The sequence below is a fragment of the Prosopis cineraria genome, unplaced genomic scaffold (assembly GCF_029017545.1).
Source record: "Prosopis cineraria cultivar Desert tree isolate PC_DT_omini unplaced genomic scaffold, ASM2901754v1 PC4, whole genome shotgun sequence".
Classification (NCBI taxonomy): Eukaryota; Viridiplantae; Streptophyta; class Magnoliopsida; order Fabales; family Fabaceae; genus Prosopis; species Prosopis cineraria.
This window is the reverse complement of record NW_026555335.1, coordinates 20768478-20785022: the sequence shown is the minus strand read 5'-3', so window position 1 is coordinate 20785022 and position 16545 is coordinate 20768478. Positions and strand designations below refer to the sequence as shown.

Sequence of the window (16545 nt, the reverse complement as noted above, 5' to 3'; positions counted from 1 at the left end):
GTCATAGGTTTTTGCATACTTTCCTATTGGTTTGTGATACTATGAAGCCTATGCATGTAAATGTTGATGATGTTCAAGCTAAGGCTTTTGTATTTTCTCTTGAAGGTTTAGCAAAGGAGTGGTATTTCAACTACCCTTCTTATGTGAAAGTGAGCACATGGGCCGAGCTAAGAAGACTCTTCTTAGATAAATTCTTTCCAAATTCCAAGGTCACCAATTTGAGAAAGCAAATCTATGGGGTCCAACAAGGAGAGGATGAGAGTCTCTATGAGTATTGGACTAGATTCCAAGGCCTTTTGGCTAAATGCCCACACCATCAAATTTCTAGTGAGAATTTAGTCCAATATTTCTATGAGGGCTTGATTCCAAGAGACAAAGTTAACATTGATGCCGCTAGTGGTGGATGCTTGATTGACCTCACTTCCTTAAAGGCTTGGGAACTAATTGACAAGATGGCTTCAAGTGGTGCTCAATACTCTACAAGGGAAAAGAGAAATGTGAATATGGTAGGTTCCTCAGTTCTTAATGATTCATATGTGGACTTGCTAGCTGCCAAGATTGGGAGAATGTTGGCTCCACAAATATCTCAAGTGAGCAATGTAAGTACTTCTCAAGCACTTGTCCCTTATTCTTGTACTTTTTGTGACTCACCTATGCATGTAGAAAGCAATTGTCCTATTAAGTTTGAACAAGTAAATGCTATCTACAATGGAAAACAATCCTATGGTGGGAGGCAAGGGCAAGGAGCTTATTCTAATACTTACAACCCTTCATGGAGAGACCATCCTAATTTCTCCTATTCAAATCCAAATGTGGCTTTACAAGACAATCAACAAAGAGGATCCTATCAAAACACCTTTGGCCGTGACCCTCCACCTCATTTGTCTCAAGGTAGCTCTTCTCAAAGCTACAATCCAAGTGGTAATTCTCTTGCACCTTCTTCTAATTCTTATAGTGATAGGAGGCTTGTTCCAATTGAGAGTTCTTCTAATTCGAACTCTTCTAATGATGTGAATGTGTTACGTAAGCAGTTGATTGAAATGAACTCTTTGTATAAAAACATGTATGATGGCTTAGGGAACAAGGTAGAGAGTATGGGTAACAAGTGTGAGAACATGAACTCTAAAATTGATGCCCTTACTTCTCAAATGAATATGCTTGCTAACCAATTAAGTGCAGCCAATGCTCAAGCCTCTACATTACCATCCAACACCGTTGCTAATCCTAAAGCTAATCTTAATGCTATCACATTGAGGAGTGGCAAGGAGTTGGGAAAGAAGTACAAGAAGACAAAAGACAAGGGAAGGCCGAGAAGCCCTCTTTAAATTCTTCAATTGATGTTAATGTTTCTAGTTCTTCTTTTGCTCCTAATGATGCATCTTTTTGTAGAGATGATGAGGATGAAAACATTGAGGAGATCATATGTGAGCAACCACCATCTAAGGTGGAAAAGGGGACTATGGCCGAGTTGTTTAGTAAGGAAAAAGAGGGAGAGGCCGAGCAAAGTGAAACAAGAAAGGAGAGTTCAAGGAAGGAAGAAGGAAAGCAAAGTCAAGAGATTATGAAGAAGCTTCCTTTTCCACAAGCACAAGTGGTCCCTAAGCAAGTAAAGGGACAATTTGATCAAGAGGTATATGATTTCTTCTCCACAAGATTCATGTTAATGTACCCTTGATGGATGTAGTTAAGAACTTTCCTAAGTATGCCAATTTTTGAAAGATTGTTGTACAAATAAAAGAAAATTTAGGCCTAATGCAAGGGTACAATTACCCTCATCTGTGAGTGCTATCATGAAGCCTCAACTCCCTATAAAATGTGAGGACCCCGGTTCCTTCACAATTCCATGCAAGATTGGCAACACACATTTTTCTCATGCATTGATAGACTTAGGTGCAGCCATTAATGTTATGCCTCTTTCAATTTATCATGCCTTGAGTCTTGATTGCATGCATAAGACACCTATGATATGCCAATTAGCGGATAGAAGTGTTAGAAGACCACATGGAGTAGTAGAAGACTTGTTGGTTTGTGTTAAAGGTCTATTATTTCCTGTGGATTTCTATGTGCTTGATATGTCAAAAGAAGGGAGTGGGGATGATATTTTGATTTTAGGAAGGCCATTTATGAGGACTGCCCGTACATTGATTGACATGGAAAAAGGTAGTTTGATTTTGAAATGTGGAGAGGATCATGTTATTTTTAATATATATGAAGCAATGAAACATCCTTTTGAGGATTATTCTTTGTTAGGTGTAAGTTCCATTGAGTTATTGCTTCATGATGCTTGTGAGTCTCACATGCTTGATTCTTTCTCACATGTTGATGATGATTTGTCTCTTGTTACTACTACATGTATTGATGGATGTAGTTGTCCTATTTGTTTAGAGATTGATGCATGCTTGAATGATGCAACTACTTCTTCTCATGATTTGTTTAAAATATCTCCTATGCTTGATCTTGAAATGCTTGAGAAGGGTATATCTTCTTGTGTTGTAGGTACTAAAGCCATTAAGGCCGAATCTATGAGTTTTTCTCCACTCGAGCTTGATGTTCTTAGGATTCCCAAGCTATTGGAGGAAAATTCTACACTTTCACATGTCGAGGCCGTGGCTCAAGTCCAAGCACTTGAGGACAAGTTGCAAGAAAAGGGGGAGGCTGTAAAGAAAGAAGAGGAGAAATCAAAAACAAGTGAGAAGCCTAAAAGACAAGATAGTACCATGGAATATTCCACCAAATTAGACTTGAAGAAGCTCATTCCCTCTTGTGTAGAGCCACCTACCTTGGAGTTGAAGCCTTTACCATCCAATCTCAAGTATGCATATCTCATTGAGAATGAGAAGCTTCCGGTAATAATTTCTAACTCTTTATCTCTTGAGGAAGAAAATGCATTACTTGATGTGTTGAGAAAGAACATACATGCTATTGGTTGGACTTTGGCTGACATTCCTGGTATTGACCCTATTGTGTGCACACATAAAATTTTTCTTGAGGACAATGCTAAGCCCATTAGGCAACCACAAAGGAGACTTAACCCATTGATTTTAGATGTGGTAAAGAAAGAGGTTGTTAAGCTACTTAGTGCTGGGATCATCTATCCTATAGCTGACAGTGAGTGGGTGTCTCCAACCCAAGTTGTACCTAAGAAAGGGGGGATTACTGTGGTAAAAAATGAGAAAGGAGAGCTTGTTCCAACTAGAGTTCAAAATGCTTGGAGAGTGTGCATAGACTATAGGAAGCAATAATGTGACTAGGAAGGACCATTTTCCTTTGCCTTTTATTGATCAAATGCTTGAGAGATTGGCTTTCAAGTCCCATTATTGCTTCCTAGATGGGTTTAGTGGGTATTTTCAATTCCCATAGCTCCTAGTGACCAAGATAAGACTACCTTTACATGCCCCTTTGGTACATTTGCCTATAGGAGGATGCCCTTTGGTCTTTGCAATGCACCTGGTACTTTTCAAAGATGCATGATGTCCATATTTTGTGATTTTATTGAACATTGCATGGAAGTCTTTATGGATGATTTTACTGTGTATGGTGAGTCCTTTGATTCATGCTTGCATTCTTTAGATAAAGTGCTTGGTAGGTGCATTGAAAAGAAGCTTGTGCTTAACTTTGAAAAATGCCATTTCATGGTAGATAAAGGAATTGTTTTAGGCCATTTGATTTCTTCCAATGGCATAGAGGTGGATAAGGCCAAAGTAGATGTGATTTCTTCTTTGCCATATCCTGTTTGTTTGAAAGATTTGAGATCATTTTTGGGACATGCAGGCTTTTATAGGAGATTTATAAAGGGGTTTAGTGAAATTGCTTTGCCTATGTCTAAACTCTTACAAAAAGATGTTGATTTTGTTTTTGATGATGCTTGCAAAAGGAGTTTTGACACTTTGAAAAGCATGCTCATTTCCCCTCCCATTCTTAAAGCCCCAAATTGGTCTTTGCCTTTTGAGTTGTCATGTGATGCTTCTAATTTTGTTGTGGGAGCTATGCTTGGTCAAAGAGAGGGCAAGTTATCATATGTGATTGCTTATGCATCTAGGACCCTAGATTCAGCTCAGGTTAATTACACCACAACTGAGAAAGAGTTATTTGCTATTGTTTTTGCACTTGATAAGTTTAGATCATATCTTCTTAACTCTAAAGTTGTTGTGTACACTGACCATGCTGCTGTGAGGTACTTGTTTAAGAAGACAGATTCTAAGCCTCGCTTGATTCGATGGGTGATCTTGATGCAAGAATTTGATATGGAGATAAGGGATAGGAGTGGTTCTACCAATCAAGTAGCGGATCATTTGTCTAGACTACCTCATTTAAAAGCTACTATGGTAAACTCTAACCCTACTATTCCTTGTGATTCATTTCCTGATGAGGCATTGTGTGCCATTTCATCTAAGCCTCCATGGTATGCCTCTTTTGCTAACTATATTGAGTGTGGAGTCTTGCCTCCTTGTGCTTCACGTTTTGCCATTGAAAAATTGAAAAGAGAGTCTAGATTTTACATTTGGGAACCACCTTTGATGTGGAAGATTTGTAGTGATAAAGTGATTAGGAGGTGTGTTGATGATGTTGATGTGCCTTCTGTTCTTGAATTTTGTCACTCTCATGCATGTGGTGGTCATTTTAGCTCAAATAAGACAGCTAGGAAGGTTTTAGATTGTGGATTGTATTGGCCTAGCTTGTTTAAAGACTCTTATGAATTTTGTAAAGCATGCTTGAAATGTCAAAAGGTTAGTAGTTGGGGTAAGAGACATGAAATGCCTCAACAACCCATTTTATTTTGTGAGATTTTTGATGTTTGGGGCATTGACTTCATGGGTCCCTTTCCACCATCCCTTAGTTTTGAGTACATATTACTTGGTGTTGATTATGTTTCAAAGTGGATTGAAGCCATTCCTACTAGAACTTGTGATGCTAAGATTGTTTTGAAGTTTCTCAAATCTAATATTTTTTGTAGGTATGGAGTTCCTAAGGCCTTGGTAAGTGACCAAGGATCCCACTTTTGCAATAAGATGATGAAGGCTCTCTTGGCTAAATATGGGGTGCATCACAAAATCTCTACACCATATCATCCCCAAACTAATGGCCAAGCCGAAGTATCAAATAGAGAAGTCAAGAAAATCCTAACCAAGGTGGTGAACACAAATAGGAAGGATTGGTCTTTACACTTGGAGGATGCTTTGTGGGCTTATCGGACCGCTTATAAGACTCCCATTGGCATGTCTCCTTTTCGATTGGTGTATGGAAAGGCTTGCCACCTCCCTGTGGAGATAGAGCATAGGGCCTATTGGGCCATCAAGAAACTAAACTTGGATTTCCATCTTTCGGCTAAGGAGAGATTTCTTCAAATGCAAGAACTTGAGGAGCTTAGGTTGGATGCCTATGAGTCTTCTAGAATCTATAAGGAGAAAACAAGGATCCTTCATGACAAGCTAATCTTGAGGAAAAAGTTCCAAGAAGGAGATCAAGTCCTCTTGTTCCAAACAAGGTTTATTCATAAGCATGCCAAGTTGAAGTCTAAGTGGGAGGGACCATATCTAGTGACCAAGGTGTTTCCCTATGGGGTTTTGCAACTCTTGAATAAAGCCACGGGTTCCACTATGCAAATCAATGGTCACCTATGCAAGCTCTACAAAGATGCCAAATCACTTCAAAAGGAGGAGGACTTCTCTCAACATGTTTTTGAACCACCATGATAAGGTTGTATCTCTCTAACCTTGAGCTTTTACCTTCCTTTAATTGATATATTTAATGATAGGTATAGTTCAAGTGTGGGGGAGATGAACCTAGTAGAAAAATTAGAGTTTATTTGCTTTATTTGACTTCTTTGTTTTGTGTTTTAGTTTGAAAAAAAAAATATCTGCACCACACTTTTGTTATGCATTCATTATTGATCTCACCTTATTTTATCACTAGTCTATACATACATTGAGGACAATGCATGATTTAAGTGTGGGGGAGAGAAATAAACATTTTGTTTTGTTTGTTTGGTTTTGTTTGGTTTTACAAAAAAAAAATCAAAAAAAAATTTCTTTGTTTTGTTTTGTTTGAGGTTACTTAATTACCTAGCTCTTGAATGGATATTTTGATTCTTGAGATGTGGTAATTTTTAGGATTGAATAGGTGTGAAGTGAACATTCTTTTACCTTGAATTAATGGATTAGAGTGGCATATTACCCTTTCATGGAAGAGGCTAAACACTCATGTGTGATTAATTCCTTAGTGATGTTACCCTCTAGAATTTGTTTCACTTCTTAATTAAGACCATATATCTTGCACTTGTTTGATAGGAGATGAGAGATGGCATTCATAAAAAATAGCCAAGAGCCAAATAGCCAACCTATTATTATTTATTATCCTTTGTTAGCCACTTTGAGCCTTTGGTTTGATTCTTAAAAAAAAAAATATTCACCTTATTTTTCCCCAAGGAATGCATGTTACACTTTTATATGTTTTTTTAATATTCATTGCATGTCCTAGATCAAATGAGTGGATGCTTATTATCATTTCTCTATCCATTACTTCCATTGTTTTCAAAGAGTTAGGGGCAACCAAAAAAAAAACAAAGAGATTTGAAAAAAAAAATATAGTCAAAAGAAAAGAAATAAAGTTGCTAGAAAAAGAAAAAAAAAGAAAGAAGAGAAAAAAAAAAAAAAAAAAAAAAAAAATAAAAATAAAAAGTTGCCTAGCTCATCCATTCCATTTGTTTTATTATTTCTTATCATTTCTTTCCATCCTCATTGTGTTAAGGTGTTCACTCAATTGAGTTAGGTTATGCTTTGCATATTAAGGGGATATATCTTGATTTAGCATTATTTTGATGCTAACCCTATTTTTTTTTATATACATGCATTTCTTAGACATCCTTTCATTACCTATATCACAACCTAATAAAGTCCATTTGATTCTTGATTGCAAGTGCTATTTAGTGATGGAGATGTAGAAGGGTTACAAATTCATAGTAGGGTTTATCCTAAGAAATTTTGAGTGAAATTTAATACCTTATACACTTTGAGTGATGAGAGCAAACACTTAACCTAGAGAGGCTTACTCTTTGACATTGATTCTTGGTAAGGGTTTGTTTGTGATGTGCATAATTCTTTCGTAATTATTGCCACATTGATTGATAATTTGTAGAAGTTCATGAGCTAGTATTTTAGTGACTTGAAACAATTTTTTCTCTTATTTCTTTGTCTTATAGTTTCTTTTGGGACCTTTTTCACTTGATTTTGCCCGGAGTGCAAAAGCTAAGTGTGGGGGAATTGATAGAACACATTTGTTACCCACTTTTATTTGTCAATTAGGACCATTTTATTAATGATTTATCACCTTCAAGTGCACACATTGCATTAGATTTGGAACTTTGCCTAAGTTTCTAAGATCAGTGCACTAGGGGCATTTTGGTCCAAAAAATGAACTTTTGAGAAAATGTACAAGAAAAATTGAAAAGTGCATTTTATGTCCATTTGATGAATGGTGAAATTATATTTTTAAAATTCATTTTAGTTTGGGAGTAATTAAATAAAAAAGTTAACACTTTCTTAAGTGTCTTAGTTTGTCCTAGTTTTTGGTTTGCCTTTGTGTGAAAATTTTTATATAATTTTGTGCAGCCTGAAACTTGGTTAATTTAATAAATTCTCCCTTCTAAATATGAATTTAATTCTAGACATGAATTAGATTTTATTATATCATATGCTATTTAATTGAATTATGTGATTTATGTGACATATGTGGCATGTGACTTGTGCATCAATTGGGCAATTGAGGTCAACACTCCTTGAGGTCAATGGCTGATGGTTTGCACGTGAATTATGATTATTTTGAGGGATTAAATCAGCTAAAATGATGTAGATAACACATGGGAAATTAGGCACACATTGGAATCATCTACAAACCAATAGGAAGTTGCCACCTTGCAAGTGTGACAAGGCTCCCATTTACATTTTAATTTCTTTTTTCCTTATTTTAATTAAGCTTCGGCTGATGGGAGACACCAAGGAGCACGCCATTTTAAGCCCCAAATGGGATCCAACACATATCTCATTCATCTTCCACATTCTCTCTCTCTTGTTCATAGTGTTCTTCATTTTCTCTCTTTTGTTCTTCATTTTCCAGCACCCTAACCTCCATTTTTCAGCCACCAAACCTCCACAAAACTCATACCATTCTTCTCCTCTCTTCATTTTCGTTCCATCCTTCCATTTTCACAAGGATTAAGCTCATTTCCATCATTCAAGAGCTATGGAGTTTGGCCTTCACAAGCAATCACTAGGGTTCTTGAAGATGAAGATTGGCTAAGTTTCTTTGTGGAATCCTAGAGAGATGAAGATGGAGGATGAGTCTTGAGCTTCAAATTGGCTAAGTTCTTTTGTTTCCTATCCTCTTCTCTTTTATTAGATGGTTAGATTTCTTAATATAGGGTTTAATCATCTTAGCTTATAAATTCTAATTTGAATTTGATGTTGATGTAAAGAGAGAGGATTGTTTCATTTTATTTCTCCCTTGGACAGCCATGACTGAATTTTGCCACTCTTTGTTTGGCACATAATCTTGTGTTTTTCAATTAGTGAATTTCTTGTGTTAATATTGCATAATCTTGTGGTGTTAATGCTTGTGTTGTTGAGTAGCTTGACATAATCTTGTGGTTGCTCAATTTATGTGTTTGACCATGGCTGTTGAGAGAAGATTTTGAGTGAATCACTTGGCTAATGTCTTCACCAATTGGTTAATTGAACTAGGGACTTTAATCTAAGACCTAGGGAGGTTAGCTAATTAGGTTAATTGGCTTAGGATAATTTTCTTAAGTCATGATAGCTTTAGTCAAGAGGAAAGGGAAGCTAAACTTAGCCTAATCATAGAAGATAATGAGTCCAAAATCAACTAATCTTTAGGGTTCCATTATTGTGAAAAGGGAAATTCATTTCACTCACTTTCACTAGCATTTTAATTACTTGCATATTAGGTAATTAGCTAGGTAACTAAATTCTTACAAACTTTGGTTGATTTATTTCACTAGATAACTTTCAATTAGACTTAAAACCATTCCTTGGGAGATGACCTAGGGTTGGCCCTATATTGCATTAGGGTTAGCTTTAGTGTAATTTTGAGGATAAGCGACTAATTTCCTATCAGTCTACCAGGGCTATTTGCCATACAAAAGCAATCGTGCTCACCCTAAATAAAAATAAGTTAATAAAATAATGGTTGGGCCACAGTGCAACTATCTATCTTGCTGGGACTTATGTGCTCAAAGGGTGACTTCCCAAAATGATTAGCCCTAAGTAGTGTCTTAATCATTTTTTATTACACTTCTACTTGTTGTTTTAGAGCATTAAATTCAGCTGAAGAAGGCACATCTTTTGGAGTTCCTTTTTCCCTACTATTTGTTTCCTTGAGACCCCCATGCCAACACCTTTAACACGACCCGTGTGATCACGATTCCCCAATGCCTTTTCTAAGACATCTTCATCCTAGGGAAGTTTGCCTTTAGAAACTTCTTCTGAATAACACTCTATTCATCATAATTTGGAAAAAACATGTTATTAAAACAACAATTATTAGCATGTTATTCAAAGTTAAGAATGAAAATACTTAAACTCGAACATGTTCACCCACATAGTTGCCATCTTTATCTGTCCGACCTAATATAAAGAGTCTAGCTCGTGATATAGAGCTCTCTGGTGTGCCCTCTTCGTCAATCTATACATTAAAATACATTAGTGACATCACATATTACATATCAATTAATAAATTCAAAACATACCACTTGTTACTCGATCCCTGAATATGCTAAGCGCCCTTTTAGGAAGGGAAAAAGATTTCTTGCCCTTAAATCTTCATTCTTCTGGTTCAGTTCCTAAAAAAATAAAAAGTAACATGATTTTAGTGATCAATTCATATAAAATTATTATACAAAATATTATGATCCTTACTAAGAATGCCTTGTCAAGGCGCCTAGCAATAAAAGCATCCCAATGCTCTTGTTTGACAATAGGTCTTATCAACTCAAGGACTGTAAGACTAATACGGACATTGGCATGACAAATATATTTTGATCCTACAAAATATCGAAAGGCACGATGTGCCTTACGTGCTACTTCCATGACAAAATGCCTTCAACTGGCATCAATCTCAAATGTTGACTACTCAATCAACAAATTTAAGATATAAGTTAGAAAATTGACATGATAATATAATAAATCAATTAATATTATAAATACATATATATTACCTCAACTTGTTCCGATATGAAAACCATGGAGGCTGAATCTACATCATACCAACTATTAATTGATAATCCTAAATGTCCACTAGTCACAGCCCTAATGTAGCTGGAGAATTTATGCTTGTTGGTCCTAATTGGTTGACCCTTTGAATTCCATTGAAGAGAATATTTCTGTCTAGCCAACCGTCTCATTAACCTCACCCATCAATACCAAGCCTTTTTTAATTGATGTAGCTACCGTTTCTTGAGCATTTTTAGCCATATGCTGACTAGTGGATGCAGAGGGATGATCACCCATCAGCAAGTCAGGAAGTGGGTCAGTCGGTGAGTCAGGGGGTGAACTGGTGGCACTGGAAGGATTATCGAATAGGTTATTAGTCAAAGTGGGGTCACTAGGTCTCTTAGGTGGTATTTTGGGAGCCATTTTCTTGTAATGAAATAGTTAAAAGATAAAATAGAAATAGTAATTAAGAAAATTAAAATGCACAAGCCATAAATAAAACACAAATAATAATTAAGTAAATTAAAACACACAAGGCACAAATAAAACACAAATAGTAATTAAGAAAATTGATCGCCACAAGATTAAGTCAATCTTTTTCTTTTCCTCATCTTCTTTTGAACTTTTCCTACCTTGATATCTCGATTTAATTTCATAATCTTCTCTTTCATTCTTTTGCCCCTTTTTGAGATCTAAATACCTTCATTATGATCATGTCTTATATAGTTGGCGCCATCTTTGATGAGATCGCTTTCAAGCGTAGTCCCCTCAAATGGATCATCCTCAACAACATTAATCATCTCTTGAATTATTTTGTTTGACAATAAAACAATAGACTAATTTTATTTTGCAGCATTAGGAACATAGAACACTTGTTTAACCTGCGATGCCAAAATTAAAGGCTTATTTTTATTTCCATGCCTTGTAAGATTCAGCTGTATGAACCAAGATAACACATCAATTTGAAGGCCTCTTTTATAATCAACCCAATTACAACCAAAGATTAGAACTTTAAACTTAACATAGTCTAACTCCCATATGTTTTCAATCACTCTAAAATATGACATTGATGCATATATAAGATTTTTGTCTTTCACACTGGAAATATGCATCGCTTTAGCTATAAGAGTTACACCACTATTTTGCATTGTGCTCCGATCATCTGGCTCTTTGATGTAGAATGTGTATCCATTGATTACATAGTTGTTATAAGAGACAACTTGTATGTTTAGACCTCTAGCCAACCATTTTACTCTTTCAAAAATGAATTATAATTGAAATTCATTTCAAAAGCTTCGACCGAAGACTTACTTTATAAAATCAATTAAAGCACAATTCAATCAGAGAAAACATAGCGGAAATAAATCATACACTTTCCAAATACATTGTGGACTTAAACCACTAGCATTCCTTTCCTAAATGCATACATTTGAGCACACAAAATAAAACTAAATTTTGGTCCGTGCATCGCTGCGGACGGTCAGTACACCGTAGCATGTGGCACAGAGCCACATGCTCTTTCTGTCTGTGTCATGTGCCACAGCATATGCATCCATACACCGCAGTGCTCTTGTCCATTTTTCTGCTATCATTTTGATAGCAAAATGACAAACTTTCGTCATGCACCATTTTCACATATGACATCCGATCGGAGTGATTCAAGCGCCCACACAAAGCTTAGCTCGTATACTAACTAATGAGATAGGTTTGGACATGATCTAACGGTCCGATCAAAATTTAGACACCTAGGTGCAAAAAATCACTTTTTCTAAAAATTTGTGTACCCAATCGCTCAAATCAATCCCTTTCTCTCATCAGACCACACTAGGTCTTGAACCAAGTCCAAAAGCATCTAAAATACCTTATTGATCACAATTAATCACAATCATAATCATATATCAAAATTTAACCTTTCTATAGCTAATTTCTAAAATTTACTAATTTCACAAACTATGTCGTTTCTTGTCATCACTTAGCCCACTTGACTATTTCTTAACTCATACATATGCAATTCTATTCATAATACAATCTTAACCCTCAAATTACTCATTTCATCATAATTTTAGCTTTTAGCTTAAGATTGACCCATCACAATCAAAATACAATCTTAGCCTCCAAATTACTCATTTCATCATAATTTTGGCTTTTGGGTTAAGATTCACCAACACATAGCCATTGCATCCCAAATATACTCAAATCAAAGCCCCTTTTTGTCTCAAACAATACATATACATATAATCCGAGCTTGATTTCACAAAAACTCAATTCAATACATGCATGCAACCTATGGCAACTCATAGACACTTATCTATACAAACTTTCAACTCAGTTTATTACACAATCTTAATGTACACGGCTTCTCAACTCAAGCCAGTCCAGACTCTCTTCCCTTGGCCTACTCACTTCCCGGTCCTGTAAACATGTAACTAGGGGGTTGAGATAAAAATCTCAGTAACAAAATAACTTACTCCTATTGACTATCACATGCAACAATATGAAAGTAAACATAGTATACCATTAAAACTTCATAAAGTAATATTTACATCATATCACATTTCATATTTCACTTTTCATCAATCTCGAAGGATTCCATGCTATCTCAAAATATTTCATCATATCATAAAATACTAGCATGATCTCTACCAACCAATCCTCCAAATCACCCCGACATGAAACCATAGCCTCGTCTCAGACCAATATACACTCTCAGTAGTCTTGAGCTCACCTGTAGTAGTAGAATCACCCGGCCAAAGATGTCCTAACAGACAATACAGACTATGGTTTTTTCCCAATATATACAATAAGGTGTCATTGACTCCTACCCATATCACAAAGATACTAAGGAATCTCTCATATCTAACACAGTCCCTTATTAGGCACTCAAGAGATCTTTTCTAACATAGCACCTTCAAGGTACTAAGGAGAATTGTTTTTAACACTGTACCCTAACAAGGTACTAAGAAAACCTTACCATATGGTCTTTATCATCCCTTATATTCAGGTGAACTCCCACTACTCAGATCATGCTTTTTCAAACCATTTAAGGTTCCCTTTTTGCAATTTACTTTTTCTTATATATAATATATATGTATCTAACACTTTACATTACCAAAAAACAATTTCAATGCTCATTTCAACCAAAAGTCATTTTTACACACACAATCACTCAATGCCACAAAACATGCTCAATTCAAAACTAGTTCATGCATTACATGCATACTAACATACAATTACAATAAACAGTCAAATAAAGGAATTTATTCAGTTACCTCAACCCTTCTGTCACCGAAAAAGTTACCCGTAGATTTTTACTATCATACAAGCTTATCTCAAGCTTCCTTTCTCTATTCACTCGCCCAATATGCCAATCTAAACACATTTAGCATATTTTAGTCATTTGGCCCATATTGACCAAAAACTCATTTTTATTATTTAGGGCTATATTCATTCGTAAACCCTTTTTCATTTTCTATTCTAAGTCCATAACTATCCAATTACTACTTTACATTACCTCAACCAGTCTTATTTCACTCAAAACAAATTTTGCCCTAACTTTCTCTCTCTAATGACCCAAAATTGAGCCTCCGAGTTCAAAGCTCTACCGTTCAGCTCTAAACCAGTCACAAAGCTCTAATTTAACTTCCAAGAACCTTTTTATTACTATTGGACAAGAATTAGACCCCTAAAATTTCACCTATTCAATTCCCCTATAACTCATTTTTAGAGAAATTTGTGTAGAATGGAAGGTAAGAGTTATATGTAGCTTACCTAGCAAGTTACCAATCTGAATCACCTTCCACCACTCCAAAATGACTTGACCTAGCTTCTCAACCCTTCTCCTCTCTTTATTTCATGTGTTTCTCAATTTCTCTCTTTTGAAATTTTTTGAATTCACAACTTATGAAGGAAAATTCTGGTCCATGCGCCGCGACGCACGAAGCACGAGCTGCGGCGCATGGCACAGTAAGATTTATTCTCACCATGCACACTTACTTCGAACCAAAATGGACTCCTATTACCCATATCTGTTCATACAACACACCAACAAGTCAAAATGCCAATTAATCATTTAAATCTCTAATCTCACTTTAAGTTCCACTTTACTCTTGATTAACCTCTAAACTTAGGATTAAAAAATTCAAGATATTACATAAAGTGCTTATTATGTTGCTATACTCACGGCTTCTATCAGTCGTATCCCTCGACTCACCATGCTTATACCAACATGTACAAGTATGATCAATTTTAAAACACACTAGCTGATCTTCTAACTTGCTCGCACTAACCTGCTTTAAGAGGCCACATTTCACACAAGGGCATACAATACTATTATGGTCTGCCTCATGCTCTAGTGCAAATCTAATGAACTCCTTCACCCCTTCGACATATTCTTTTGCGACTCTATTTGCAAACATCCATTTCTTGTCCATAATCTCTCTCAATCTAATAAGAATTGTTGAGAAAAATCATATTAGTGACTCAATCATATTGAAAGAGTTAGTTTAATAAATATATTAATTACTCTCTCTATCACACACACACACACACACACACACCATATCATCCTCTCTAAGATAATTAAATTTAAGATAATACTTACAATTATATTAAATTAATTATAAGTATTTTATCTTATGTGAAAACTTGCCAACAAGTGAATTCTTTTATTTATAATTTATAAAAAATTAAGATTTATTTTATCTTAGTTATAATCATAAAAAATTATTTTTTACTTATAATAATAAGTAATATATATATATATATATATATATTTCAATATTAACATTAATATAGGCCCAACTATTATAAAAATTATATGTCATTAATTTATAAAAATTAATTTCATTGAAACTTTTAACCCCTATTCAAAACAAATAAAAAAAATTTTCTTGTATGAAAAAATTGCCTTTTAATTTAAAAAAAAAAAGTTAAACAAAGGAGCACTTAAAATGCCAAACTATTAATTTCAAACAAAAATTTGGCAGCATAAAAACATAAAAATAAAATTTTTCTAGGCATTTTGCCCTCATTCTAGTCACATTATCATCATCATCATCAAAAATAACAATATCACATGTTATTTAAAACTGCAAATTACACATAAGTAACAATTTCGAGTAAGCTAAAAGTACTCACATACAATTCCAATCATTATGAAACTTTATATACTATTCAATCATCAATCAAAGAACCAAACGATAAAAATTTTTCACTCAAACTAGTTAAATATTGTTTAAACAAAAATACATAAAAAATAGACAATAAATTTGGATAAAAATAAAAACTAAATATAACTCTCTTCTAATCATATATTATTAGTCTAACATGCATTTTCAAGTGACTTATAACTTAAATTTTATGTGGGTTCTTGCCAAACTCATTTTTTTCTATGAAGCATTTTACCGAACAGCATGTATGCGACACCAATAACACCCAAAATCAATATAATCTAATCTAACAAAACAAAAGCCTAATCAAGAATTAGTAATCCATTCAACAATGAAATACAAAAATCAAGTTAAATTGTTTTAGAGAGCAAGAGATTCAGAAGAAATGAGATGAGAAAATGAGATCACTTACGCATGAAAGAGCAGAGCACGAGAAGAGACAAGATCTTCGATGGTGGGAGAAGAGTCTTCGGTGGCAGAGCAGGAGAAGAGAGTGGTGGGAGAGCAAGAGAGAGCTTGGAAGACATTAATGGCCGAAATGAGAGGAGAGGAGACAAGAAGAGAGAGAGCCAAGACTGAAACCAAAAGAATCAGATCTGAAAAAATGCAAAAGGGGAGGTGGAAGCTGATGAAATAAAGCACATATTGGATGGTGAAAATATTATCCGTCCAATATTCAACATCTTTATTTGACGGTTATTCATAATAACTGTCTAATAAAGTCTAAAAAAAAAGAGGGAATTGAAAAAAAATTCAAACATATATTAAATGGTTCTAAAAATAATCGTCCAATATTTTGATTATATTGTACGGTTTTTTATTGAATCGTCCAATATTTTAATTTATTGGACAATTATAATTATAACCATCCAATAAGGCCCTCATATATACCCATTTCTATAGTAGTGGTACTATTTTTAAACCCTTGAGTTTTGATGATTTTATTTAAGGATTTTAATTAATTATGGTTATCACAATGATATGTTAGAGTGCTATTTTGATGATGTCAAGGCAAACATTATACAACCAAGTTCACAAAATGTACTTGTGTCAGACATTTGGAAAACCATAAACAAATGTAATATAGCATTCAAAATTATCAGAACTACTAAATTTCATGATACCTGTGAAATTGTTAAAAGTTTATATGCTAA

At 34.8% G+C, this 16545-nt stretch overlaps 1 non-coding gene across 1 annotated transcript; it reads right to left on the bottom strand.

Moving 5' to 3' along the window:
• Window positions 1-215: 215 nt before the first annotated feature.
• On the bottom strand, window positions 216-322 carry LOC129310210 (small nucleolar RNA R71). Its single transcript, XR_008593048.1, has one exon. It is a non-coding gene; the product is annotated as a small nucleolar RNA R71 (small nucleolar RNA).
• Between the last annotated feature and the right edge of the window lie 16223 nt (window positions 323-16545).